Below are 27,921 nucleotides of genomic sequence, written 5' to 3'. Positions count from 1 at the left end.
GCCGCCGCCGCCCACAGCGCCCCCTGGCGGCGCCTCCGCGGCACCGCCCTGCCCGGCGTGAGGGTGGCCGGGGCGCCCCGCCTCCCGCCGCCCTTCCAGGCATCGGTTCCCGCCGGGGACGGCTGCAGCAGCCTGGCTGGGCCCCGCGCAACCTGTGGAGGTGCTGTCCTGTCCCGCTCCCTGCGGGAACGGCCTGTATGGCGGGGAGAAGCGGCGTGGTGGGGCCCGGCCTGCTCCGTCGGTGGGTGACGGGGGCCGCATGCCCCATCTGTAACCCTGTGGGTGCGGGCGGACAGGCCGCGGCGGGAGGGAAGTTATACATACACCTCCCATCATTTGGCCTAGTTGTGGCTTTTCTGTCTGTATAGATAATATATGCTATCTGTGTCCTAGGAATATACGTACCGTGGAACATGTAGAGGTAATGTGTGTGCTCTGCATGGGAGGAAAAGGCCTCACAAGGTGAGGTGGGGTGAAGTGACAACTTTCCCTTGGTAGTTATTCTATATACAGACAGAAAAGCCTCAGTGAGGCAGGGTGAGCTGAGGCAAGGCTTTTCTTTCTGTATTAGGAGTGCACACTGTGTATTCTCTCTATGTATAGTGTGTATATACTATATAGACAGAAAGGCCTTGCTTGACAAGGAAGAGTAAGGTGAGATAAGGCAAGGCTTTTCAGTCTTTGTACAGAGTATATACCATATATTCTCTAAACAGAAAGGAAAATGTTGGTCAGCCTCTCCTCTTGACTACTGTTGGCAAAGGATCTCCATTCAATTTAGCACTTTCCCCAGGCAAACACACAAAACCATATTAATTTTGTCTGTTTGTGTGTCTGTCTCCATCACCTATCATCTGTCATTCACTCAGATGCTATTCAAGACTGAATTCATTGCTCAGGTTCTTTTACTAATTGTGTACAGAAGTCGAAAGCACGTTAATATATACTGGTGATTGTATTGTCAAGACCAAGTCCAAGGACACTGAGTCACCTTACTTGTTAGGTATATTTGACCAGTTCCTTCCCTGTTTCTTTGCTGTTTTTCCTACTGGTTATTATGCATGTCTGTCATTAAATACTTTAATACTTTTTTAATTAGTTTGTATGTTAAGCATATTGTCCAGCTCTGACTGTTATTTGTTCAAAGTATGTGAGACATCTTTAAATATTGGAGGAACTGACAGTATTTTAAAGTTTCTCAGCCTTCACACTCTATTAAACTATGTAGACATGTCTTGCACAGGCCTCCATTAGTCCTTTGATAGACTGCAGATCCACATCTGAAAGAAATAATTTCTTCTCCATGTCCTAATAAGCTAGGGAAGGAAATAATAGGCTCAAAATGCAGTGAAGTTCAGATGAACTATTAACAAAAAAAATTACCTTAGTATAGTAAAGGACTAGGTGACATGGGAATGGTGTGATGTTGCTGTAACAGAGGTTTCACAAACATTTTGAGAGTCAGATTGTCATCCAGCTTTGGTGCAAGTGATCTCCTAAATTCCCTCCCAGGGCTATATTGTTGTCATAGGGTTAAAAAATTCCACTGTTAAAGCTGTTCTTTCTTCTTTCTAATCCATCCTCCATCCCGCACAAAGTGCTTGTGTGAAATGAATGCATGACAGCAAAATAATTCAGAAATATGGACAACCAGTTGGTTTGTCTTTTCATTCTTAGTGCAGTTCTAGAAGGTGTGTAACTGCTTCCTTGTACTACGACTATCTTTTGTCAGAGCTTGCAACACATGTGAATCTGTGTTTTGGCAAAGGTTTCCCTTTCCAAAGCCTTGTTTCTTTAAATCCTTGTACTATGAGATCATAAATATATCCTATATCACAATCTGTGAAAATTACACATCAATTTAAGATCAAGCACAAGGGGATATATATCATTGTGCTAAAAGAAAGAAGAGGCAACTGGGAATTTTCCCATTGTTTTGAATGCTTTTACAAAACCTTTTATATGGCTTAATTAATTATTTTATACAAACAACAATTACACTGTGGTTAAACCCATTAATTCCTAGGAAATTCAGATGTGTTGGCAGCTAGAACACAAGCCTCTAATGGAAATCCACCATAAACTCAAATCCATTTTTTTTTCCCTCATTTATAATGAATCTGAAAGCATTAGCAAGAAATTAGTATTAATGTCTGCTGTTTATGCTATCATGCAACAATTAACATGTGAGCTGGCTCACTTAGGCCGTTGCTACCACTTAGTCTAGCAACAAGCTTACAGGAGCTTTCTTTGGCCAGTTGGTGAGGCTTAATTACTAACAATTAATTACTAATAATTCCTGACCTTTGGTGCAGGAAGTTTTGCAATGACACAAAAAGGTCTCTCTGTCATTTGGGTTTGGGGGAGCAAAACATGAAAGTGTATCTTGTTACCTGTAATATGATAAAAGGGACATTAAATGTCCAAACCTAGAGAGCAAAAGTTATTTTTGCAAATAGGAAAATCTGGGAACAAAAATCATAAACTGAGAAATAACTTTGACCTTTAGCATAACTAAGTCAAGTCTTTCCCACTTTGCTAGACATTTCAGAAAGAGAATGCCAAAATTAGGTGCTTTTATAATCTCCATCAACAAAATATACCTGTGGGTCACCCTAGCTCACTAATTTCTAATTATTCTCCTGCTTTTCTTACAGGAAGTGGGCCACTTCAGTGCAAAGTAATAAAGCTTCATGTTTTCACAATCACCAGTCCCAAACTGTGTCAACATCATTATATTTGGGTAAGTTGCCTGTAGTCACTGTAGTGTGATTGCCTTCCAGAATGAGAAAGGCAAATCAAGACTCTTGCCACTGTAAAGTGTGCCTTTGCTTGGGTGACCTCTGCATCTGACTGAAGGATAAATCCCTGCATCCGCTGGGCGAGATCTGTGCTATACTTCGTTTGTAGCCGGCTAATTAGTAGAAGAGGCCCCAGGGTAGTCATGCTCCATTTTAAATACAAATCTTTTAAAGATCTAAAGCCTAACAGAGAAAGAGAAATCAGTTGTAATGCAGCTCGGCTTTCTTACACATGTGCAGGTTTACTTTCTGTGGGAGTTTATTTTCTTTATTATCCAGGTAACTCCATAGGAGTTCTTTGTCTCAGCAATGAGCAGGGCTTCTGTTTGTCCACCTGGAGCACTTGGCACATTTTCCAGTTGGGTACACAAGACTAACTGTGCTTGATTTTTGTGTTTTGGGGTTTTTTTCCTCCTTTTTTTCTGGGATATTTATACCTGTAATGGAAAAGGCTCAGAAAGCAGCAGGATCTCCCTGGCTGTGGTTTCACCAGTTCTAAGGAAAACCTTCCACATGCACATTCTAGACAGCCATCATCTTTACCAGTCCTTATGCAGATTATAGGATACAGGAGACTGTCACTGCCATTGCCAGCCTAATGGTGGCATCAACAACAATCTAATTGTCATCATCCTAGGGTAGCTGTGAATGATGTAAGAGAATGATTTAGCTCTTCTCTGGACCAAGGCAATGAGCTCTGCTAACTGGTACAGCTGATAGTTGCTGGATGTAGCTAATCATTATGGCCTCTGTGTCTGAGACTGAAAGTCAGAGTAGTTGTTCCATCTTGTGACCCCTAATGAAGAGTCTCATCCCTGTTCATAGGCTAGTCTATAATTTCTGTGATACCTCTTAAAATCTGGAAATATGACATAAATTCTTACTTAAATTGATACTCCTCATTGGCAATTATGCCTGGTAAGTCCCTTGAGTACGCAGTCTAGATAAACATATATATCTATATCTAGACTTGTAATACTCTCGGGTGGTTTCATCAGGTGCAAACTTCAGTCTAGGGCATTAGTACTTAGAAATCACCAGGCAAGCTATGACTAAGGAAGAACCTCAGCAGTATCCAGAGATCTAAATATTTTCATGAAATTGTGTTCAAAGGGAAACTCTAGCCGCAAGCTTTCGTGTGACCTTGGAAGACAGCTAAACAAAAGCGAGAGTCTAGGGAATTTTTGCAGCTGGTGTGCCACATCCCAGCTGTAGAAGCATAGCGATGTTGTGATCCAAACAGGCCGAGCTTAAGCTCATGAAACCTTTTCAGTTTTCAGCTATTAAAATTTTATGTTTTTCCAGTAATTTTTGTAAGACTTGTTGTGGTGGGTTGACCCTGGTTGGAGGCCAGGTGCCCACCAGAGCCGTTCTATCACTCCCCCTCCTTAACTAGACAGGGAAGAAAAAGTATAATGAAAACTTTGTGAGTTGAGATAAGGACAGGGAAAGATCACTCACTTATTATCGTCACGAGCAAAACAGACTGAACTTAGAGAGGGAATTCATCTAATTTATTACCAAGCAAAACAGAGTAGAGTAATGAGAAACAAAATCAAATCTTAAAACACCTCCCCCCACCCCTCCCATTTTCCCAGGCTCAACTTCACTCCCAGCTTCAACCTCCACTGCCCCTCAGCAGCACAGGGGGACGGGGAATGGGGGTTACGTTGAGTTCATCACACATTGTTTCTGCCGCTTCTTCATCCTCAGGGGGAGGACTCCTCTCATCGTTCCCCTGCTCCAGCATGGAGTCCCTCTCACGGGGTGCAGATCTTCAGGAGCAAACTGCTCCAGTGTGGGGTCCCCCACGGGGTCACAAGTCCTGCCAGCAAACCTGCCCTGGCGTGGGCTCCTCTCTCCACAGGTCCACGGGTCCTGCCAGGAACTTGCTCCAGCGTGGGCTTCCCACGGGCCACAGCCTCCTTCAGGTGCCTCCACCTGCTCCGGCGTGGGGTCCTCCACGGGCTGCAGGTGGAATCTCTACACCCCCTCATCCTTCCTCCATGGGCTGCAGGGGGACAGCCTGCTTCACCATGGTCTTTGCCACGGGCTGCAGGAGGATCTCTGCTCCAGCACCTGGAGCACCTTCTCCCCCTCCTTCTTCACTGACCTTGGTGTCTGCAGAGTTTCTTTCTTACATCTTCTCACTCCTCTCTCCGGCTGCAAAAGCTCTCTCTAAGTGTTTTTCCCTTCTTAAATATGTTATCACAGAGGCGCTGATGGGCTTGGCCTTGGCCAGCGGTGGGTCCGTCTTGGAGCCGGCTGGCATTGGCTCTATCAGACACAGGGGGAGCTTCCAGCAGCTTCTCACAGAAGCCACCCCTGTAGCCCCCCCACTACCAAAACCTTGCCATGCAAACCCAACACACCTGTAAAACTAATAAACCCCTGAAAGATCTATTAGTCTCTGGTTTGAGATTTTATAGGTTTTCCATTAAGATGGAACAATGACTCATCTGAACCACTGGAGCTCCCATCTTCCTCCTGTGGCTCCAGATATGCCGTTGCCCCCCAAACAAAGCTTGCTGTTACTTCTGAAAGAGAAATGTGCTGCAAACATGGGAACCTGTGTCTAAAAATAGTTTCTCAATTTTTCTCAATGTGTACATCACTGGTCCCCACTGTATCTTCACATAGGCAGTAAGAAACCCACAGACTCAAACCAAAACACACTTCCTCCCCTACGTTGTATGACTGTGTAGGCTCCACTATTTATGTACACTGTAGGTCCTGAGGAGCTCAGTCACATGGTAATACCCTTGGCTTCAAAGGATTTCTCATGTGAACGATGGCAATGAGATAGGCTCACGTGGACTACAGATCAAACCACCCAAAACTAAAATAGAAGATAATTAAAACATTGAAGCACAATTAAAACTTAAAGGTGCCATGCTGTGGATTAGCAGCTGAATGCCATAAACCTCAAGGACTTTGCAGTAACACTTTGGAAACCCTGATTTTCTGTGTACATTTGAAACAACATAAGAAGCTTACGTTGCGTCTATCCTTATCTGAAGAGACCGCTGCCCTCTGAAACTAATTGAAAAATTCCTCTCACAAGATGTTTTGGCAATATTTGGGAAGCTTGTCATGCCAATTAAATATTATGGACTCAGGCTGACCAGGACCAGATTCTGTGATGACTGCCTTGTCCTCTTCAGTGAGACTAACTCTAGAGAAGGTACATGAAGCTCCGCGATGGTAGGAAAAACTTCACTCAAAAGCATCATATAAAGTGACACATTCTCCCTTTACAGCCATATAGTTGTAGTACCCCATCAAGTACTACTTATTTAAGGTCAGATTTTTTAATGAGTAGCAATGCATTGTTTTCAGCAGAGGGAACCTGGAGAGTACTTTTCACTGTGTGGAAGAATAAATAAATGTAATTAAAAAAAAAAAGCTTACAGATCGTGAGAGCAGAAGGTGATTCATATAACCTTATATGCATGAAAAAAATTAAACAGTAATGCTCAGTTTCATTTCCAAGCACAAGTTAAGTAGTAGCATTCATGGAGAATGACGTGTTTATTTTAAATATTTTCAGATGTGTAAACCGCCCATCTAAAAAATCCTTTTGTACTTATAGTTCTCCTGACAGCCTTACCAGTCTCAATCTTACTTTGAGCTTTTAAAACTATGTCTTTTTACCTATCTGTAGTCTCTTCCCAGCAGTTGCCTCCTAATTTAATTTCATTTTTCATAGTGGGTGAATTCACCTTTTGTTTTTACACCACTGACTTCTGTTGAAATAAGTGGTGGCACTATCATTTTAAATTCACCTAAACAGAAAGCACCTCTGTTTAGCACCTCTTTTGCTAAGACTGCAACATTTACTATCCCACAACATAACATTATAAAAATAACAATAAAAGTCAGTGACTTCCTTTCAGTAATAAAGTGCCTACATCTAAATATTTCTCTAACATAGAAAGTAAATTTTCATACGCAAAGATCAACTTAGTTTTGCTGTGATGCTTTTGGTTTAAAAAGAAGTGAAAATAGGTCTCTGCCATCTTATCTTTTAAGAGCAGCTTGTGCTTTGTGGTTTCACATGGTACTGGAAGTAGTGCAGATGCAGATCACACCTGCAAGGACAAAGGGGAAGCGTTTTGTTTACAAAAGAACAAGTAGCACAATCTGTGGCATTATTTTATGAGGTGAACTATTTTTCTGTAGATGGTTGCTATGACTTGGGACAAACAGACATCGCTGCTTCTTAGCCTATAGTGAGAGGCATCTCTGGGTTTTCCTCCTTCTTTGACCTCTACCTAATTGCTTTCATTGTAACTGAGATCCCAGTTTGGGGTTGGTTCTAGAAGTAGATGAACATTTGCTGACAAATTATTTACTACCTGCAAAGAAAGCAGCTCTGGCCTGACACAATTTGGAAATGTGATTGAATATTTTCAATTTCAACAGTACTTTCTTTAGCACTTTTGACTGCTATAGAATGCAAAATAAGGAAAGGAGATGAAAGGACTGGTAGCACCTGAAATGCAACTAAATAATTCATATTGGGTTCAGGTCCCATCACCCTTCTTTTTTTCCTTGATATCAAAAAGCCTTTTGTTTTCATATCAGGCTGACCCAAAATATCTGTTTACTTTCATTTTGGCCAGAAGATCAAAACAGCCATTTTCTTGTATTCCTTTTAGTATTTAAACAAGTCTTCTGCTTCAGAAATATGTGCCCAAAGTTAATTATGTGTTTAAGTGCCTTCTAGATTAAGGATGTTAAGCATATGTGTGAGTGTGTTCCTGTGTAGTTTCAGAGGGCAAAATACTGCCAGAAAAATGAACTGGACAGGCCCTATTCCCCCAGTTAGCTTGTTCCTAGGAGTGGGGATTATGTTTATAGGAGATAAATTAACCTGATGTGATCTGAGGTCTCTGAAACTGGGAGCACTCGCACGTTCACACCTGAGAGTCCAGAGCTGTTCAGGAAGCAGCAAACACCATCATGCAACAGTGTTTTTTCTTTCCAGCTGTTTTCTTTCCAGCTCTAGGCTAGATTTGAACAGGCCAATTGGGGTTAAACTTAGCCTTCCTGTTCAAAATTTCATGCTGTTAACTTCCTATAGCTGTGATAACTTCTGTTGCTCTTGTTGCACAGTGTTTGCTTTTTTATACACTGGGGTCGTGTCACAGGACCAAAACCTTTATGTACATGCGGGGTGGAGAAAGCAGAGAAACGAGGGACCTCTTTTCCCATCTCCTTGGAGACCTGTGAGCAGCTGAGGAGCCTGTGCTCAAAGATTTTATTTTACTATTCCCCAAGTAAACACATTCATGAAGAGAGTTGGTCAAGCCCAGGGGGGACCATAAATAAATTGTCCCTTGAGAATAGCTGCAGGCATTCGCATTTCTCAGCTGCAGGAGCCGTAACCAAGAAGCATTCTGCTAGCTTTGGACGTGAATCTGTCCCCCGGATTCGCATTTAATGTGCTGACATCATTTGTTCTTAAGGATTTCAATTAGAAAAAGCACTGATTTTCAACAAATGGCAGGGAATAATACAAATTTTTTAAAAAAATCATTAATTTTTTAATGTTGGTAATTTCAGAATTTAAAAAATAATGTGGGATTTACTGAATTTTTAATTTTTTTTCTTCCATTAGCATATAGCATGTCAGAAGCACTGTACAATATGGCAGCAATACTGGCAATCAACAGGAGAATCAGTAGGATGTCCCATTTTTTAAATAATATTTGAGCTGAAGCGACATCGCTGGTGATCCTGGTTACTAATAGTATATAGGGGCTTTTACTTGCCTAGTTTGACAGGTTGCACAATAGCTCAGAGAAAACTGATTGCTCTGCAACCTCTGCAGTAGCTTCCTCCCACTTCATAAAGCCCCCAGAGTTAATCCTGCTCCCTTTTGTGCTGCAGTACCTTCTTTGGGCTATGAGGAAAAAGAAGAGAATCAGTTTAGATTTAGATGGGATTTTCCTACCTGTGAAAATACAATACCGATTAACAGAGGAGTTTTGGTGGGGAGAGAGGAGGAGAGGATGAAGAGGAGGGTGCTGCGAGTCCTAGACTTCAAGATCACATCAACACATTTCTAATACTTACTTCAGACTGAAGAGATAGGAAGTGATTTTCAGGACTTTTTTTGAATTCTGCCCATTAAAGAGCACCAGCATCCAGTCCTCTTGAAGATTTGATCCCCTGGTTCTTCAAGTGTACTTAGTTTTTCTGGGTACAACGAAAATAGCACTTTCTCTGCCTTTTCTACTTTGCAGTGGAGACAGTCTACATTTTTTCCCCCAAATACTGTTCATCTGCTAAGCCTTTCTATATTAATCCAGCAAAAAAAGCAACATTTACATGTAAATGGTGAATTGTCTGAGGTTCACATATTTGGCTCTGATTGTCTGGCCAATGATTCTAAACCGTGTTGTTTTTCCAGGCTGCGAGACCCTTGAGACAGGACCTGTGTCTCCCTCTGGGTATTGTAAATGTCAGTCACACAGAGAGCCCAATAAATAAATAATGCTGGGTTTGTTACTGCCGTATGATGTTTCCCTTGCCAGAGAAATTAGAGTGGAGCAGAGATCAAAACCCATATGAAACAAAAAAAGAAGTACTCTGATTTATCTATGGAAATGGGAAAAAAACCAACAAACCATGGACAGGAAACCGTGTGAGAGTACACTCCTGTTCAGTGTTGCTCCATTACTTCTTTTTTTACCACTGGAGATTGAATCCTTGGTCTGTTCTAGCATTCTTCAGCAGTCTTTGGAGAAAACAATTCTGAAGCTCCAAATAGTTGTGGATTGGGGTAATGCAAGCATGGATATAATGACCAGGATTAGGAGTGAATTCAGTAGGCAAGTTCCCTTCCAAATAATGGACTTGACTTGATTCAGGAAAGTCCCAGAACATGTGCCTGACATTTAATCTCGACTTCAAGACAAGCTAGGCGGGTGCTTAAGCTGCCCTGAATAGCGACCTCCTGAATGCGGGCTTTTCGTGCTGTGTCCAGCAGTGGTAATGGCCAAAGGGAATGCAGTGGGTGTCCAGCGGCTCAGAGGATTACGCCAATCCTGTGAGTGTTGAAAACATTGCACTTGGTTCTGCTCACACTGATGAACCAAGCTCCAGCCTGCTAGCTACACTTTAGAGCTGAATTGTTATCAGTGTCTATAATATCTCTGCTGCATTTAGCATACTGAAATCCTGTGCATCTCTCTAACCTTTCTGCGGAAAGTACTGAATTCCCCCAATTCTTTGTAAATTGTTGCCTCTCTGGAAACTATCCACAGTACTTCTATAACTTCTTGCAAGCACTTTTCTTTTTCCAGATAATGCAGAGAATAAATTCTTCATTATGAGCTGCTTAGAAAGTAAGTAGACACCTTTTTCATTTAAGCTGATAAAAGTCAGGAATTCAGTAGTGTTAACACTGCTAGAAATTAGTGCAAAATTAGACCTGATATCTGATTCAAGCCTTGGAGAAACTCTTCCCACAAAGACCCTTGGACAGGGCCATTTGGCAAAGCCCACCCTGCCTCTTTCGACGGCTGGTGGGAAGGATTCTGACCCTCACGTTGCCAGATCCTTCTGTAACTCAGGGGCCAGCCCTCATTTCAACAGAGGTAAATACTGCTGTGCAGCATTAGTACCGATACCTGGTCCTACCTGATTCCTTTTATTGCGCAAGCATGTGGAAATGTAGTGAAACAGTGGGAAGCAGCAATTCCACTGTTCACTGCCTTTCCCACTAGGAGATGCTGCTGCACGCGGAATACATGGAGCGCCATGGAAGACAAAAAGGAAGGAAGAAATACTTCAAACCAGGCTGAGCCATGGCACATTTTTTTTTTGTAGGCATTTAGAGGAGAAATTTGAGACAGAAACATGTACAAGACTAGTGCTGAGTGAAACAGTAACTCACAGTTTGCAGTAATTTGGGAGGACTACTTTAGCACTTAAAGAAAGGCATTGCCTTTTAGTTTGATATAAATTACTAACCCAGGAATTTACTTCTCTAATCTATAATATTGACTGCTGGGATTTGGGTAACAAAAAGATTTGTGTTTCTATACTTGGAAGGGTTTAGCCTGCTCGATAATATGACTTAAACATATATTGAAAAAAAACTTCCAGGATAAATTGAATTTAAAATTCAGGGATATAATTAAACAGAGAAATTAGAAATACACCTGGGAATTCAAGTAAGGGGATTTTCTATGTCTGGACAGAAACCTGATAGGTTTAATGGTGATTCCAGTTTGAAACTAAGGTGTTGGAAAAGCTTTTGCTGGAGCTGTGTTGAAGGACTTCCAAAAATATGAAGATTAACTGTAAACTCCATTTATGTGTTTATATTTGCTTGTCGCTGTAGCAAAACTCCAGATGCTGTGTAGCTTTATCACCGTCCACAGTGGCTGGGGATGCCATGAGTGCTTGCGTTGTTCATTTGCCATTAGATAGTATTGTCTTCTGATGGCTTATGATGATTGCTGCCATAAAATGAAAAATGTGAAAATTAGTAAAACAATGTCAAATTTGTATTGTCCTTTGGCAACATAAATGCCTATTCATCCACAGGGAGCCCACTTATCACTAGCAATCTTTTCTCTGTGCCTTTCTTGACATGTTCACTCAACTCTTGGAATTTTTGTGAAGGTTTTTTGGTTTTGTTTTGTTCAGGGCTCTTTGAGGGCTGGGTGGGAGAAGGGATACTTTTAAGAAGTATTTTGGACATATAAGTTGCTGCAGTTGTCTTGCCCCCATTTTATAGAATAAGGCTAACATCTTCATACTTGTGTGTTTATTTTTAGATACCCTATTTCCATATTTAGTAAATGCAGTTCTCAGCCTTTCAGAAAAAGAGGCCATTTATTTGGGTATCTAAATACATAGAATTAAAAGTCCAGAATAGTGTACATATAAGTAGCTCGATTCCCAGTCAGACTGAACTATCTGTGCATTTATGGCCCCACCTTATGGTTATACTATATTGCGCACCTAAAGCAAATGTGTATTCTTTAAGGTGCCATTTTAGGGAAAATATACTCCTCAACTACTGCCTCCATGCAGCTTCCATCACTACTGCTGCCATTTTTGTGACCAGATCCCACTTGTTGCCACTGTTGAACGCTGGCAAGGCAGCCACCATCTGGCAAGGCATCGGCCCGTGGCAAAACCAGCAGCATGAGAGGTAGGAGTGGGATGTGGGGTCCTGAGGTCCCAAGGAAGATGGAAATCGATGTGGTGAAGGGGACACATATGCTTCATGGTACATTTGATATTTTTGTGGTGGTCCGTGGTAATCAGGTGTTACAGCACAATTCCAGGTCAGCCTTGCCAATAAGCCAACTGTAATTCTGTGGGGCTTTGCAGGGAGAAGACAGGGAGATAAATATACACTGAAAGGATAAAGTAACTGTTTAAATTTAATTGGGTAAGCTGAAAAACTTGTTCTTGATCAGAAAGCCTACTCTGATAAGCCCTAAGCTTCCAGGAAAAGTATGTCTTGTAGAACAGGGAGCATAATGAGAAATTGTTTAATTTTTGCTATTTCTATTCTACAAGGTTTGCAAATATTCCTTGTGTGAGAAGTGTACTTACGAGGCTTCCAAGTATTCCTAGTGCAATAGAATTATTTCCTTTTTTCCTTTCTCTAAGAAACTGGTTGGAAGATTGTGCTGTTTTCTTCAGCCATTCTACTGGCAGGACCCAGCCAGAGGGTCTGCCATCGAAACTTGATCCTGGGTTATATCAGTTTCTGGTTGCTTTTTGGGGGGAAGGAAGGGGATGATCTTAAGATACATATACACTTTGCAAACAGATGGAAGATTAGGCCCCGCTACAGGCAGCAGAAAGTCTACTTTCGGCACAAGTCACTGATATTATTTTACCATAAAGTGGGTGCAGATGTTATTGGTGAGCAGAGGAACATTGGAAGCCTTTCAAAGGAAATGTATTTAAGAAGGGATTTGAAGGAGGAAGTGGCGGGAGCTTTGCACGTGAGAGGTTATGATGAAATGTTTAGACTTGATCCATAAGTGACGTGACAACATTCAGAACAGTCTCACCAACCAAATCATAGGACATTTGATCTGCAAGTGTCAAGCCTGAAAAGTCCCTTGGCTGCTTGTGAGCATTTCACAGTGAATTCTTATAAAAGTTAATCTTAAATGTGTGCCCTCCTTTGGAAGGAGGATTAACAGTGCTCCTAGGAGTATCAAAATGAGAGACATACTCAGTTGGACAAGAATCTTGATTAACCAGTCTACAGTCACAGAGGGTGAGAAAGAAACTAAAGATAGTGGTTGATGCCAGTGCTGCTCTTCTTGCAGACATGCCCACTGTTATATGAAGCTTTTTGTATGAAATTATTTCAAAGCTAGCACTGGGGAAGTGGAAACCCCTTTATTGTGAAGATGCTGGTGTTTTCAGTGCTCATCAGAGCAATCGGGAGCTTCTTGGAGCTGAGTTTGGACACTTTTCCTTTGCCTGGTAGGAGAATGGCAGCACTGCTTTAACCTTTCTAAAAAATACATCCTTCCCTAGTGATTAATTTGCAGAAGAAAAATACACAGACTGATTGAAGGAATGAAATAAAAAGTAAGAGGAAGGAAGGAAGGAATTAGAACAGTTAACTGGAGGCTCTGGTCAAATCCATTCTTCCCGGCTCTCCCATTCTTCACTGTTTACTTTAACTGCAGGCCACCACAAAGTTCAGCTCAGTGTGTATGAATTTATAGGGGGTCTCTTTTCTATTTTTAATACACAGATGTATCTGAACACATTTTCACATGAAAATGGGGAATCTGGTCTTACAAATGTTTTTAACATTAATGGAAGCCCTGCTTCTCTGTCCTTTAATTACCTTGAGACTCTCCAGATGGGGGTCAGATCCTTGTCTCCTATCAGTTTTCTCCTTTCCACTCACCCAAGTGAGTTACTGCAGGCTTATGCAAACAGGAGAACTGCAGAATTGGACCTTTTGGTTTTCTGCATGTACCCTGCTGTGTTGACGATTAGTCTTTTTAAAATCAAGTGAGATGAGATAAGAGCAGTAAGCTCTGCTAACAAAGCCAAGCCGTGTATGGAGTTTGGGTGATCCACTGCTCTTAAATCACTGCCTGATTCCTTCAATTACTCAAAAGCCAAACCCAGAAACTAATCTATCTATGGCCAAAGTATTTCTGTTCCTAAAAAAGTCAGACAGTGAGCTCCATATGCAGATTTGGGGTGCTTTTTGCTGTTGTTATTTTAAGGTGATGTCTTCTGAGAAGCTGCCATTTCTCATTGCTGTCAGAGCAGACTAGTAGTTCAGACTGTTGCTGCTGGCACTGTGCCTTGTTGCAGAAATAGTTTATTTGTATAGGTTTCTGATTCTTCATATGCAAGAGACCTAAAGCATTTTATTCATTCTTCTTCTGCCTGAAGGTGGCTGGTTCTCATTCTCCTTTTATAGTCTGCATGTAGTTAACAGCTACCAACTGCTCTCGTGGAATGAGGATGAGGGTTTGTAGTAATTCTCTCCTCTATTACTGCAAACAGCTCGCTGGGTCTGCGCCAGCTTCTTCAGTGCTACCCCACTGTGATCCCACCACTTGAGTTTCAGATCCCTCGGTCTCTCCTTCGCTATCTAATTCCATGCACTTGCTTCCTGGCAAGGTCCCTCAACAACACGATACCGCAGAGCGAAGCTAACATCCTCCAGGCTAGGGTTTTTTAGGAAGGGTTGAAAGAGGCTCTCCTGTCTTGGCAGGCCGGCATCTAAAAAGTGGGAATGTTGGCAGCTTGCACTTGGATTGGCCATTCTGGGGAAACTCACTTCATCTTGCTCTTCATTTTTATGCCTTTTACAGTCTCGCATGTAAAGGGTTTTACTTCTTTTCTTGGTGGAATAGATGAAGAACTGTTGATTAGACAGAGACTGCATTGCAGTTGGTTGAAAATCAAAGGTCAAGATTTTCAAAATGTTTAGGAAGATGAATAATCAGCATGCTTATTTCATAATTAAACCAGCGGCTGAGCTGCTGGAGCACAGAATGTATGTAATTTGGGCCATTTATCCGCCTTCCCAAGTATGACCTTTTGAGCTAACTTTAGGTACTTCTGAAAAAAATCTTGGCCAACCATCAACAACATAATCAACAAGCAGGGAAGTTAGTTCTAAGTAGACCACCCTGAAATAGTTCTGCTTTTGCTGGCAATTTATACCATTCCCCCCTGGATCTCTCCCTCGAGTGGAATATCCTGTTGGATTTATTGTGGCTTCACCACAAATATGGTAGCAAAGTCCCCTCTAAATTTTCTCATGAGGAAGGATTCAGCTGCAAATGAGGAAATAAGGTGTTACAGATGGCATACAGCTTGTTTATAACCATTTTCTTGAAAGTAAATATCTTCTACCATCTTTGAGCCCTACTTCTTGGATTCTTTATCCTGCAGAATGGGCAAAGCTGTTCGTAATGAATCATTAACATATATTTTGGACCTGCACAGAGAAGTGGGAAGGCAGCGTATCTGAGTTGCAATGGAAAGGAAAATATGCTTTTAGAGAGTATGTAGAGTCCCATGTTACAGCTGGGAGCTGCTCACCTTCTTTTATGGAAGACAGAGGAGCGCTGAACTCACCTAGCAAACCCACAGGGTGGCTTTTCATATAGATGGGTACAGGGGTACTCAAGTGGGGCACTACAGCGTGGGTGAGGATTTTAAGCACAGTTTGCCCAGACCTCACCGTGGTCTCAGACTGACATGTGGGAAATCTGTATTTATTGCCAGACCCTACAGGTCTCCCGGGGGGAGCTGCAGTTCACTGCCTCAGTCCCCAGCTGTGGAGGTGACGTGTGCTACTTTTCCAGGAACCAAACCTCAGTAAAACTAACCAGCTGGCCTTGAGCTCCTCTGTTTTGGGACTCTTCTTGTGTGTCAGTGTTGGGAATGTACCAATATTAGTTTCCCAGAGGCCAGGAAGAGCTTTACCATTTTGTTAAATGGTGCTAGTTTTAGTAGATTATATCCTGAAATGCAAATATAAACTTGGCCTTCCACCAGGTTTAAACCAGTGGTGGACTATTTGCTTTTTGATGAGTATCATGCAGAGGCATCAGTATTAAGTGTTGGGGAGACTACGTGGCCTTTCCTTTATTGTTGGATGGGAAGTCTATATTAAAGGGATCCTGTGACGGAAAGGTTGAGAGTCAGAAAACTGGCATTTGGTGCTGACACTAAAGTCATAACTAATGAGAACAAGCAGGTATACAAAGAAACCTATAATAAGCCCCATAATAATGGAGTTTAGCACCATTATGGTGCATATTCATACCTTAGACCCCACGAGGCTCTAGTGCTGACATAACCACTCACAGCCAGAAAAAAATTCACTAGTAGGATGTGAGGAATTAGTTTCAGTACTGATAGAAATTGCACCTCAGGTGCAAAATGCTTAAAAAGTAGATGTATGTGGGAAAGCAATGTTATTTGCACTAAATATTTTTACAGTAATACATGTGAAAAAATAATAACATTGTGCTGTAAAGATATAGGTGAGTTTAACAAGAAAATCATATAAGATACTGCCTTCAAATAAATTAGTCTTCCAGACCCATGTACAACTTCTTTTGTTAGTTGCTTTTTTTCCTTTCTTCTAGCCTCTGATTAAGTAAGAATCCATGTTGGTGTCTTTTGCATCCACAAAGTATCAAATCTGAATTTACTTCACCATTTTCATCTTTGTTTTTCTACTGATTTACACCTTAGTTATAAGTAGCAAACCCATTTTTGTCACTGTTTATTTCAGTTCAGATATTGTGCTGCATGTTCCGGGTTCCCACCACTCTTGCCTCTCCACATGCAGAAAACAGACATTTCTGCTAATGTGACTTAGGTGCATACATCCGTAAGACAGCAGTGTAAGAGGAAGGCAAGGCATTCTGCTGGCTTTTTGCTGGCTTGGTAAGCCTGTGGTGGTCTCCCACTTTGTTGAATTGCTAGCTGGTGTTTGAGCAGAACGCAAACTCATCATTCCACAGGTTATGGGAGAACAAGAAGAAGTTGTATTAGCTCATAATGAAGAGCGCTGCAAGCAGCAGGGTGAACTATCAAGGCACAAACTCACGTCAAGACAGCAGTCACGTTGGGCTAAGGCAGCATTTTAAATTCACAGTTGGCTACAGCTTATTGGAGAGCCTTGCTCTAAAGACTGAAAATAGCAAAAGGCCCCTGAACAACATGCACCCAGAGAAGAAGTATTCAGAAGACTAGTCACTGCTGGGTTCAAGGACACATTAGCAGATTGTTGCTTCATTTTCTGGTATAGGCAGTTGGGTTTTTTGAGGTATTTCTATTCATATTCCCTCTAGGACCGCAATTTCCCCTTAAAGTAGGGTTACTGACTGCACAGTTTTAAATTTAAGCAAGAGCAAAATACATTGAAATTGTAGACCTGTTAGAAGGAGTTACCTATTTCTTATTTTCAGGGAGATGGGCTCTCTTAGGGCAGGTCTACATTTTTTTTTTGCAGCTAGGAAAGTGATGGGTTTAGAGATACTGTGTTTTGATTCATTTCTTTCTAAATGATGAATTTTACCATCTTTAGATGTGAATTTGGATGGAATAAATTTAATTCCTGCCAAAATTAATTTAGGTTTCAATTTGTTAGCTCATTCTTGCAGTGAGAGTAAATCAGAGAAATACATTAATCAGTATTAATTTTCTGTTTCCCAACACTGTAGGTAGCTGTAACACAATAGTGGGACAATGACTGGTTATTTCCCTGAAGTTTCTTGAAATCCCAGGGCTGCACTGTAATCTTCTCAAGGTTTAACATGCATTTACTAACAGCATAAGTTCTAGCCACAAAGCATATGATTAAAAAGTGCTGAAAGAAATGTTGATATTTAATTTCCTTTACATTAGCAGTGGCATTCCAAAAAGAAATAAAACTTAAGAGTTCAGAAACTGAACAAGTAAAAGGGAGACTTAGGGGAAGGCTTCAGTTTTCTACTGTGCACTGGAGTTTACTTAAGGAAATGTGATTTACTTATGCATGTGGAGCAGGGAGGCAGCAGTACTTCTCTCTGCAGGATCCTGGGCTAATTGTGCCCGGTTCCTGGGTATGTCATTGCCGGAACAGTTAGTGACAAACTCATTGCGTTGCTTTTCTCTGAATTTTCTCCAGTTGCAGTCTGAAGCAAGCTTGGCTAAGCAATAGGCAATATGATATCCACATATGTTAGCCCAAGCAGTAAAAACCAATAGGAATGAGTTAATACAGCATGAGTGAATAATGTAGGTGAAATTGAGGGCTCTGGTTTGTGATCCCTGTCAGATTTGGCAGTGGCTGCTAAATCCTAGCTGCCCTAGCTGGCTGTCCTGCCCATTTTTTAGAGTTACTGCTTCTGTAGTAGAAGTGACGGAGTGGGAGATGTACCTGCTCCTCAGCAGCAATGTCCTGCTCAGTATTTTAACATCAACTAGAAACGGTGGTGCTTTAAGTTGATATATTGGGTTGTGCACTGTGGCATCACTGTCTCTGCCACCAGGGCAGCAACTTTTGACAAAGGGACAGAGAAGATTTGACGGGCAGCAAACTTTTTGGATGGCATTGCGATACATGCTGGGAACTGTGGACCATATTACTAAACTGGAAAACTGCAGACTGGTGGGAAGAGGAGGAATATGATTGCACAAACTCCCTATTAGTGATGTATTAGAGTATTATAGCAGTCTTATGTTTTCAGTAGGTTTTCTACTGTCTTCATCAGCTTTGAAAGTATTGTAACAGGTCACAATCCAATAGTGGAATTCTACTTGAATTCCCTTGAATTTTGGTTTCCAAAGACAATTGGCAAGGCTATTAATTTATCACACTCTTTGCCGTTTGCCTAACTTCATCACAAATGTTCACGGCATTTTGCAAGGAAACGAAAAGTATGTCCTAGCTCTGAAGGGTTTGTAATCCAACAGTCAGATTGTAACACAGAATTAATTCAAGGGAGGGATGCAAGTCTTTTTCAATACTATGGTAGACAGCTTGCCACAACCACATTATCTGAAAGAGAAATTCTATGGCTGCAGAGAAGCTCAGGCATGCTCAGAAGAGAGTGAGTTGGCCCTTCCACACTTCAGACATTCAGTAATGGATTAAGCATTTTGAGATATCCATTTGAAGACACGTTGTCTGAGAGCTGCAGCAGAAAGAGAGGGCCCCAGAGCCAGAGCAGAGATAAAGGCATCCAAAAATATGGCTCGCATTTCTTGTACCCAGGTTTCACAAAGCTTTAGGGATCCTGGAAGCTGAAGACATTCTTCCACAAGAGAATGAGCACTGTTCTTCCTTCACCCTTGGTAATTAGGACAGAAAGTGCCTCCTCCTTGCAATCCTTCCCATGAGAGTAAGTAAGTCTCCACTTTTGCCCAGTGGAGACATAGATGAGCAAGCAAATATAGTTAGGTAGCAGAGGGAGGGTGAAACTCACAATTGTAAATAATCATAATGCTCTGAACTACCGTCTAAGCATGACATTTATTTTACATTTCTTGGAGGTGTACAGAGGTTTTAGCCAGGCTTTTTTCTGCCTTTGAAATTGAGCAAAACTAAACTAAATGAAGAATCTGCAAGATCAAGTCCAACATGCAGATTGAATGGGGTTAGTGTGGGAAAGCTAAATATAGACACCGTCTCTAATAAGAGTTGGAAGGCCAGGAATGGAGCAGCATGGCACACAAGATGCAGAAAGATATTCAATTAACCTTAATTCAAGTTCCATGTTTCAGTCTGTGCTGCTCTGTTTGCTGAGAGTGTGCGTCAAAGTACCCATGGTATTTTGGTGAGGGCATTGCGATCTGTTGAGATTTTCACAGCCCACATCTAAAAACTATTTTTAGACTTCAGCTCTTAAAGGGGGGAAAAAAAAAAGCAAGCTAAGCCAATTTTCTAACAAAGTCTTAGAATAATATTCGTTGCTGGGCTGACAACCTTAATGGCCAGTTACGGATGAGCTACAAACCCCGGAAAATGAAGCTTATAATGGAAACCGCAATTCAACCATGTAACGATAGGATTGTGGATGGGATATGGTAACACTGAGCCATTCCCTGCCTGAGTGAACTGGCTGCCTTGAAGTTCTGAGGAATTCACCCGCTCTGTACCCAGCTTCTCTGAGCTGGAAAGGAAACAGCAGACATCTCCTTAGATGCTAAGCATCAGAAATGTTAGCATATCGAGTAGTATCATGGCTAATTTCAGGCCTGGAAATAAGAGTCTATTTGAAATAGACTGTAAATAGTTGGCAAACTGTAGAATAGGCCAGTAGGAGAGAGGGGAGAGGAAAGCGTAAAGAATCAGCTATTCAGTGGCTTAAACCATGCCCGTAAATAAGGGACAGATGTTTTCTGTTGGAGCATCCCCTTATAAAACAGCTTCATCCCTGCAAAGCAGCCCACTGCAGCTTCTTTATATAATTGCAGTGTAACACAACATAGCTGAGTGTTTATGGAAGCTTGTTTATTTGTAAAACATTAAGGGTACAATCAGATAGAGTTAAGAGCAGGTGGGATGTCTGTTGTTAAGTACCCAATATCTCCACGTACAGCAGCACACTTTTTTGTCTGCCTTCACAGAAGATGCTGTTACATTCCTGTAGCCAGTGCTGGTTGTCAGTTCTGAATTCTACTTTTTGCATTTATGCAAGACATGAAAGCATCCAGAAGGTTGAGATTTAGGCCATCCAAGGCCAGATAATTCAGGGCTAACGTACTCTCTGTATCCTTAAGTCTGTTTCCACGTACAAGTGCATTATGGTGTTTCATTACCAGATCATATAACAGTGTGCTGTGACAATGTGACATACTATTCAGCAAAACAGGAAATGTTGAGAAACCTTTCTGTGTTATTCACATCAGCAGCTTTCAATAATAAAAGTGACGTGCCCTCCGTGAGGGAATGAGTACGGATGCATTAGTATTCTTCATAGAGCATCACTCTCATCATTATGGTAATGACAGACTTTGCGTGCTTAACCTATCACTTGTAAAAAGAGTATGTTTGTTTCTATAGAACCAGATTGTTCTCCCCCCACGTGTACTCAAGTAAGCGAGACAATTCCAGGATTAAGGGTCTCGGCAACATCACTGGGATTAAAGGGAACATTTTTTCAGAAGTGGCTGGGATTTGTTAAAAGCCTCTTTCTTTAAAGTGTTATTTTTGATGCATTCCAGCAAGCACGATTTTTACTAGGTTCATCATATACTGCAGTGCCTCATCTACAAAATCTGGATCCGGATCCATAACTGGGCCAAAGTCTTGGCTCTTTCTTCCCTTCACAGAGACAAAAAACTGTGGTTTATGACAGCCAGACTCCCTAAGAGCAGCGCTTAGTATCAGGAGATTAGGGGTCCCTTTCCAGATGTGATCTCAGGTACATAATTTCACATGTCTTTCAGTTTCACAATTTCCAACGAAGACAGAAATAAACTTTTGTAGCTGGTGAAAGGGAATCATATCTATAGGATACATAAAGCATATTAGCATGCATATATTCAAAGAGTAATTTAATAATATAAAATAGTTCTGGGACACTTCAGAAAAAACCCTTTTCCTCAGGGACACCCTCCCAACCTTATCAAAAAGTCCAAACCTATTTGTTTCACCTCAAACTTTGTTAACGATTTCTGTCCATGATGTTGCCCAGGCAGCCCTGCCCCAATATGACATCAGCATTTGGAAATGCTTTCCCTGACTGTACGTTGCTTGAAGTGCCCCTTGTTTGAAAAGCGCGCCTGTGTAATCAGCAGGGGCAGGCAGGATGGTGTTCGCCCAGGTGTGAATTTGCAGCGCATTAGCTGCTGCTGTACATTAACTCCTGTAGTAAATGTGTCATTGTGCTCACAAAAGCATTCTTAGTACAGATTAAGGCTATCCACACAGGAAGCTAGTGCAGAGTAGCTAGGGCTGTATAAATTCACACCTTAGCTTAGTCAGTACTGAATTTCCCCTGTAGACAAGCACACCATCTATCCATCTACTTAGCTCGTGTGTCTTGGAATGCTGCTTTTCCTCAAGTGCCTAATTTCTGAATATGTTCGCCGATGCATATTCATTTTTGCTTGTGAGAGTCATTCGTTACATACTACTCTCCGGGCAAAACCTCTTGCAGCTGCTCTCACGTGCAGTACCAATGGCCTCTGAGCTCTCAGCACTAGGTTTGGCTGCTGGAAATCGTGGATGCCGTAGGCCAATACCTCACGTTTCACCCACTGCCATATTTCCAGCTTCTGCTGGCATTCCGTCTATGACCATCCTCCTCCGTCCTCCACAACCAACTTTATCTTCCCCTGCCTCCTCTGCAGTTCTTTGTAGCTGGCTTGGATTAGAGTTGTGTGAGAAAAGTGAAGTCTTAATGCAACCTAAGCATGAACTCAGTGACTTACCCCATATTCAGAGATCAGCATGTGCATGAGACCACGTGGAACTGTGCCTGAGCAGAGCTCTTATCATGTAATTACTAATTTTACAATAAGCTCAACACTTCTAAATTGTTTGGACACCTTTGGCTGGGTATAAAGCCAGCTATTGTAACCCCAAAATGCTATAAACTTCCCTTTAGCGCCTCCTCCGCCTCACTGCTTGCTTTTATGTTGCTCAGGGTTGTTGCCTGTTGGTTGGATGGTAAGCTGTTCGGGACAGGATCGATGTCTTTTATACTTCATCGAGGTCTAGCAGAATGGGGGACCCCTATCCTATTACATGGGGGGTATAGCCGCAGCACAAGTGATGGTGATCATGGTTACACCTGACAACTGAAATAAATGGCACTCTGCAAACCTCTTCCAATTCAGCTGCATTAACATGAAGGGCAGAGAATACAACCATGATCCCAATGTTGAAAACTAGGACCAAGCTGGTAGTGTTACAGTTGTATTTTCCCTCCCCTTTTCACGACCGGATTACACACCTTATTAAGAATATTTTCCTGCATGCTTTGTGTTCCTCCTTTGCCCTCAACACTGAAGGAATGCAAGAGCAAGCCTAGCTTTTCTATGCTTTCTCTCTTTTTCCCTTGCTAAAGTATGTGGGATTTGATGTCTAATCCATACGGTTTCTAGGGCAGGCTACTCAAAGAGAATACACTATTATTAATAGAGGACATCACTGAGATGCTTGAACAATGCCCCATTGTGAGAATGGAGAGAGGTTGTTGATGGTTCAGCTCCAAGCCTTGAATTCCCTCTGCTAACCCCACAGCTGACCCACAGGAACCTTTTCTCCTTGCCTGCTACCCCTCTCTTTTCCTGAAGAGTCTTTGTTGCCTTTCTATTAATAAGGGTCCTCAGTGTACTCATTTGCATGGCAATTTGCACTTCCAGCTCACAGATAATCCATAGCCAAGATGCTGTTTGAGTTCTAGAAGTAAACAGAAAGGGTCCAGAGGCCTTAAATATTCTATGCAAGGATGTGCTTCACAGGGGAGAAAGATGACCGTTCCCCCTCCGCGCTCAGCTTCTGCACTGTACCTCTTTCAAACACAAGGCTATTAATGCAGTAAGTGGGAAATTCTTTCCAAAATCCTCTCTGAAAGCTTGATGAGGTGTATGCCCACTTGTCTGTAACTCAGACAGGATACTAACTTTTTATCACAAGGCCATAATAAATAACGGATTTTAGGGGAAGTTGGAACCATCGCTAGGAAGTCTTACTGCTCCATGACCACAGATGGAAAGCTCTTTAGGATGGACACCTTGTACTTATTTCCTTGCTGAAAATCTTTGCAAATGCAGATTTTGGCTTCCTACCCAGAGCTTTGAAGAAATTGCTCTAATAAAATCTCTTGTCCTCTCCCCAAGAGGTTTTTTTCTTCCCCTAGAGCTACCAGTGTCTCGATGGAAGTGAGTGTAGCCAGGGTATTTAGCAGAGCAGGTATTTGGAAGAGAGTGCACCTAATTCTCACTTTTGACCCCATAGGGCTGCACTCAGGCACTAAAAGTCCAAGCTGCCTTTGTCAAACACAGCTTTTAAACAGCCAAGTGCAAAGTGCGTGTGTGATGATGATTCCTAGTTTCTGGTTAGGTCCAAGTAGGTAAGATTTATGATGATCTTAACTTTTAATTTCCATGTTCCAAGTAAGCACTTGTTACTAGTTTTGTAAATTATGTGACAAATAAGTATGTTTCTGAGCTTCAGCAACATTAAGTTCTTCGATAATCTTGGCTTTTTTTGAAACAAGTATAAGCAGATTAACTACTGCCAATATGAATGTTTGGATTTATTGATTTGACAGATTAATATTGACCTCTTGTCTTAGTCAATAATTTCCTAGGGGGTTATTAAATCTTTGTGTCTGTTACAGAAGTCAGTACGTATATTGTAACTGGAACAGAAGAAAATTGTAATGCTAGAAGTTTTATTAACCAATAATGAAAGTTTAGTAGAACTAATTATTTTCAGGTTAAAATCAAATTAATCAAACCATTGGGCTGCTTTTTTCAAGAGTGGTCAAGCACCTTGACCTGCAAGTTGAAGATGCTTAGTTTCAATTTATCCAAGTTTAATAAAGGAAAGGGGGATGGGAGCAGCCATGATTTATAGTTAAATAAAGCATTTTGTTTAACCAGAGATTAATATAGAACAATATATTTGTTTTCATGTGGGAAAAAAGCCCACCAAAGGAACAAACAGAAAACCAGAATCCTTTTCCTCTCAGTTCAGCTAACAAATAGAAAAAGTGATGCTTTGAGAAGTGCTTGTTATTCCATTTGTTATACATGTTTTCACTGGAAGCATCAGGAAATTTCTCTGCATTATGGCAGTCTAATTTAGAATTTAAGGAAACAGGGGAAAAAAAAGACAGACAAACATTTATCTCCAGGGAGGAAACAACCGATTCAGCTGCAGCCAGCTGTTTCCATACATTTGCCAGAGTACATTCTTCCAGGGCTCCCACACTGCTGACCTATAAAAGGTGAGCGCTAGGAGCTTCCTGACACATTATCTTTCCAGGCTAGACGCAAGACTGTTAACAACATGAAAAAGGGAAATAGTTTCCCCTGTTCTCATTGCTGGAGGAGCCATTTTCCTCCTTCTAACGGGTTTCTCACAACTCTGCCACTTAATAAAAAAGAAGATGACACTGATCCACATCACACATTCTTCCCATTTCTCTGGGCATAGGTATTTAATAAAAAGGAATGTTCCTCTAAAGTTTTGCCTAACTCTTCTCTGAATTACAGTGGGATGGCTCATGCCATTCCACAGCTGTTGTCTTGTTTACATAGCATGGTTTAAATGGACATTCCCATCATGGGACATATGGAGCATGGATGTTACATATTGCATTCTAGAATAAGGCTAGTTAAATCCCACTTTTATGGCTTAAGTTTTTAAGTCCCTGCGAGACTTTGCTGCAGGAGACTGACAGGAGGGACAGGTGTATCAGGGCTTCAGCCTGGTGACAAGTTTTCGCATTCAGCTGCATTCTTCCAGCAGCAAAGGGCAGAGCAGCTGGCAGCCCCCGAGCCTCCCTGCCTCTGTGGGAATGCCTGCGGCAGGGAGAAGAATGTGCTGCATCCCTCGCCCCGCCACGCAGCCGCATTGCCACGCAGGCATGGCTGCCGCTCTCGCTCATCAGGTGAGGTCTCCCTCCGACGCAGCCTCAGCCACCCTTATTTACCCTGAATGTGGTCCCGAGGTCCTCACCCTGAGAGATGCTGAGTGCTTTTGGGCAGTGAGCAGATCTCATAGCCAAGAATATGCAAAGAATAGGGCTTGCTGAATTCAGGTCTCTTTTTGCGAACAGAAAAAATTTCCAATTTTGAAATTGTGTGGAAACTAGACATAGCTTATTATACTCCCTTGCTTGCTTAAACATAAATTTTAACAGGAATAAAAATTGCACCAGTTTTTGCAGGATACAGTTTCAAAAGGGTCCTTCTGAAGCTCATTCAGCCTGTGAGCAAGGTAACATTATTGAGTGCTCCTAGATGCAGACACTCTTTGTGTGCCTATTTTAGGAAGCTCTTTTGCAGAATCTAACATAACAGAAATCTGAAAAGCAAGTAAAGACTAGGCTTCTTTTGGCTGCATTGCAGCTAAGGGCAATGAGATATGAAACAAAGGGCTAAGGTATGATTTGTCCTATGTGGATGTATTAGGGAGTACATCCTCCCCACTCCCTCTCTTTCCCCTTGTGTCGCATCCTTCATGGGCTGCAGAAATGCTTCTTCAAAGCTCAAGGGGAGGAGTTGGTACTGCTGGCCAGGACTAGGCATTTCTGTAGAAGCGTAAAGTAGGGATCAGCAGGCTGGGTATACATACTGGCTATACACGCAGAGCGGGCGTAGCGAGGGCCCCCTGCACTGCACTTCCACCAGCTTTCACCTGGGCAGTCCCTCTTCTTTCTCTTGTGCATATTTGCAGTGCTGTAGCAGTGAGCAGGATGAAGTGCTGCACCAAATTCCTATCTTAACTATTCAGGCTACAAATCCAGCCGTAGGAAAAACAGCTAAGAAAAAGCAGAAACCAGTCACCTTCTTTGGTTGTAAAAGAGGAATGGTGTGAGAATCCAGGGTGAAGTCCCAGCCCCCACCCCCTCACATACGGCATAGCCAGCAGGCAAGCAATCTTCAGAGCATTTTCTTGCAAGATGTGTTACAGGTATTTCTGAATGAGCTATTTCCTCTTTTTTCTTTTTTTTTCCTTTGAAGGTCACTGTAAGGGTGAGCTGCATCATTACACAACTCAGCAAAGGCAGGTGCTACAATTACCTAGTCTAAAAAAATCATGCAAGAGCATTTGCTCTTTTGCAAGGAGAGCAAGCATCTGGGATCTTTCCTCTTTTACAGTAATCTCATTTGCTGTGAAATGAATGAATTCAAAACCCTGAATTTTCCTCAAAGACTAAGTGTGAGCCAGCTGATCTGCAGCAATCTAGAGGGTGGGGGGTATATAAATTTCCTTCATTTATGGCTACCTGCCTCCCACCCTCCCCCAAAATCATATTCTTTCCCTCCCAATAGCAGTAACTGTGAGTGATGCATCCATCCAGCGGCAGGGAGGACAACGTGGTCTGAAGCAGCATCGTTGCTGGGTAACCACCTGCCGAAAGCACCAAAGAGCAAGGTGATGGAGCCCGCAGCATTGCATCTCAGACAAATGGGTGCTTCACGGTCAGCCCGAGGATCAGCTCAACGTGGACCCCTCCTGTGCAGCAGCCGCAACATCACGCGCTCGGCCCTCTGGTTGTACCGTCTGAGAAGTTTGACTCTTTCTCATCATGGCAATTGATGTTGTGCTCTTCACACGTGGTTTTGGAGCACTCTGAGTCCATCAGCAAGATGCAAACCTATTCTGGCCAAGTGAACAAGGACCTGACCCTGTATCCTCAACACTGTGGCAGAAGAACTCAATGGCGCAAGAACTCATTTATTTATGAAAGCATTCCTATTTGGATATATTTATCATGTAACTTTTTATGATGTTCTGGGACTCTGTCATGTGGTATACTTAAAATACATCTTGGGATTCTGACATATTTGGAGCTGGGTCAGATGTGGAGCTTGGCTCCAGATCAGAATCTCACTTAAGTCTAGTTGTGGTATGAAACCCTAGACTAGGGTTTGTATTCAAATTAAACAATACTAGAATCCCGCAAGCTGTTCTTGTAAGAGCTCAGCTATATTTGGTGGCTACCTGAGCAGCTGAGGCTTTAAATAAAGTCAGTAACGCTTGCTCGACTTTTACCAGCATGACCAGAAGTCTTGTTAAAAAGAAAAAAAATCAGGCTTTTTTTTTAAACCTAACTGAAATACAGGCTTTTCCTTAAAAATAAAATTAAAAATTGGCCACAGGTTTGGGTTCATATCAGGGAATTAAATGAATTTTTCTTTCTAAGACTTCCCATTCTCTGTATTTTTCTTAGCAATGAATGAGCCAATAACTTAATGAAGGGAAAAAAAAGATGACCAAAGCAACACAACCATAAAGTATCATATATCTGATGGTGTTGAACACTGATATCAAATTTGTCATTGTGCACATTACTGGCTTAAAACGCAGAAGCAAAATCCAAACCAGAATCAGAATATAGCAGAACATTTATTTTGGCACATTAAACATGGAGGCACATACTTAGAACAGCTTGCGGAG

The 27,921-nt window shown here is 41.9% G+C and overlaps 1 long non-coding RNA gene across 1 annotated transcript; it reads left to right on the top strand.

Moving 5' to 3' along the window:
- The first annotated feature begins 105 nt into the window (after positions 1-105).
- Positions 106-27,511, top strand: LOC129206043 (uncharacterized). The gene is made up of 3 exons (XR_008576959.1): positions 106-241; positions 2,658-2,743; positions 26,793-27,511. It is a non-coding gene; the product is annotated as an uncharacterized LOC129206043 (long non-coding RNA).
- Positions 27,512-27,921: the final 410 nt, after the last annotated feature.

This window comes from Grus americana, chromosome 4 (assembly GCF_028858705.1).
Source record: "Grus americana isolate bGruAme1 chromosome 4, bGruAme1.mat, whole genome shotgun sequence".
NCBI lineage: Eukaryota > Metazoa > Chordata > Aves > Gruiformes > Gruidae > Grus > Grus americana.
This window is presented reverse-complemented; position numbering and strand designations above follow the sequence as displayed.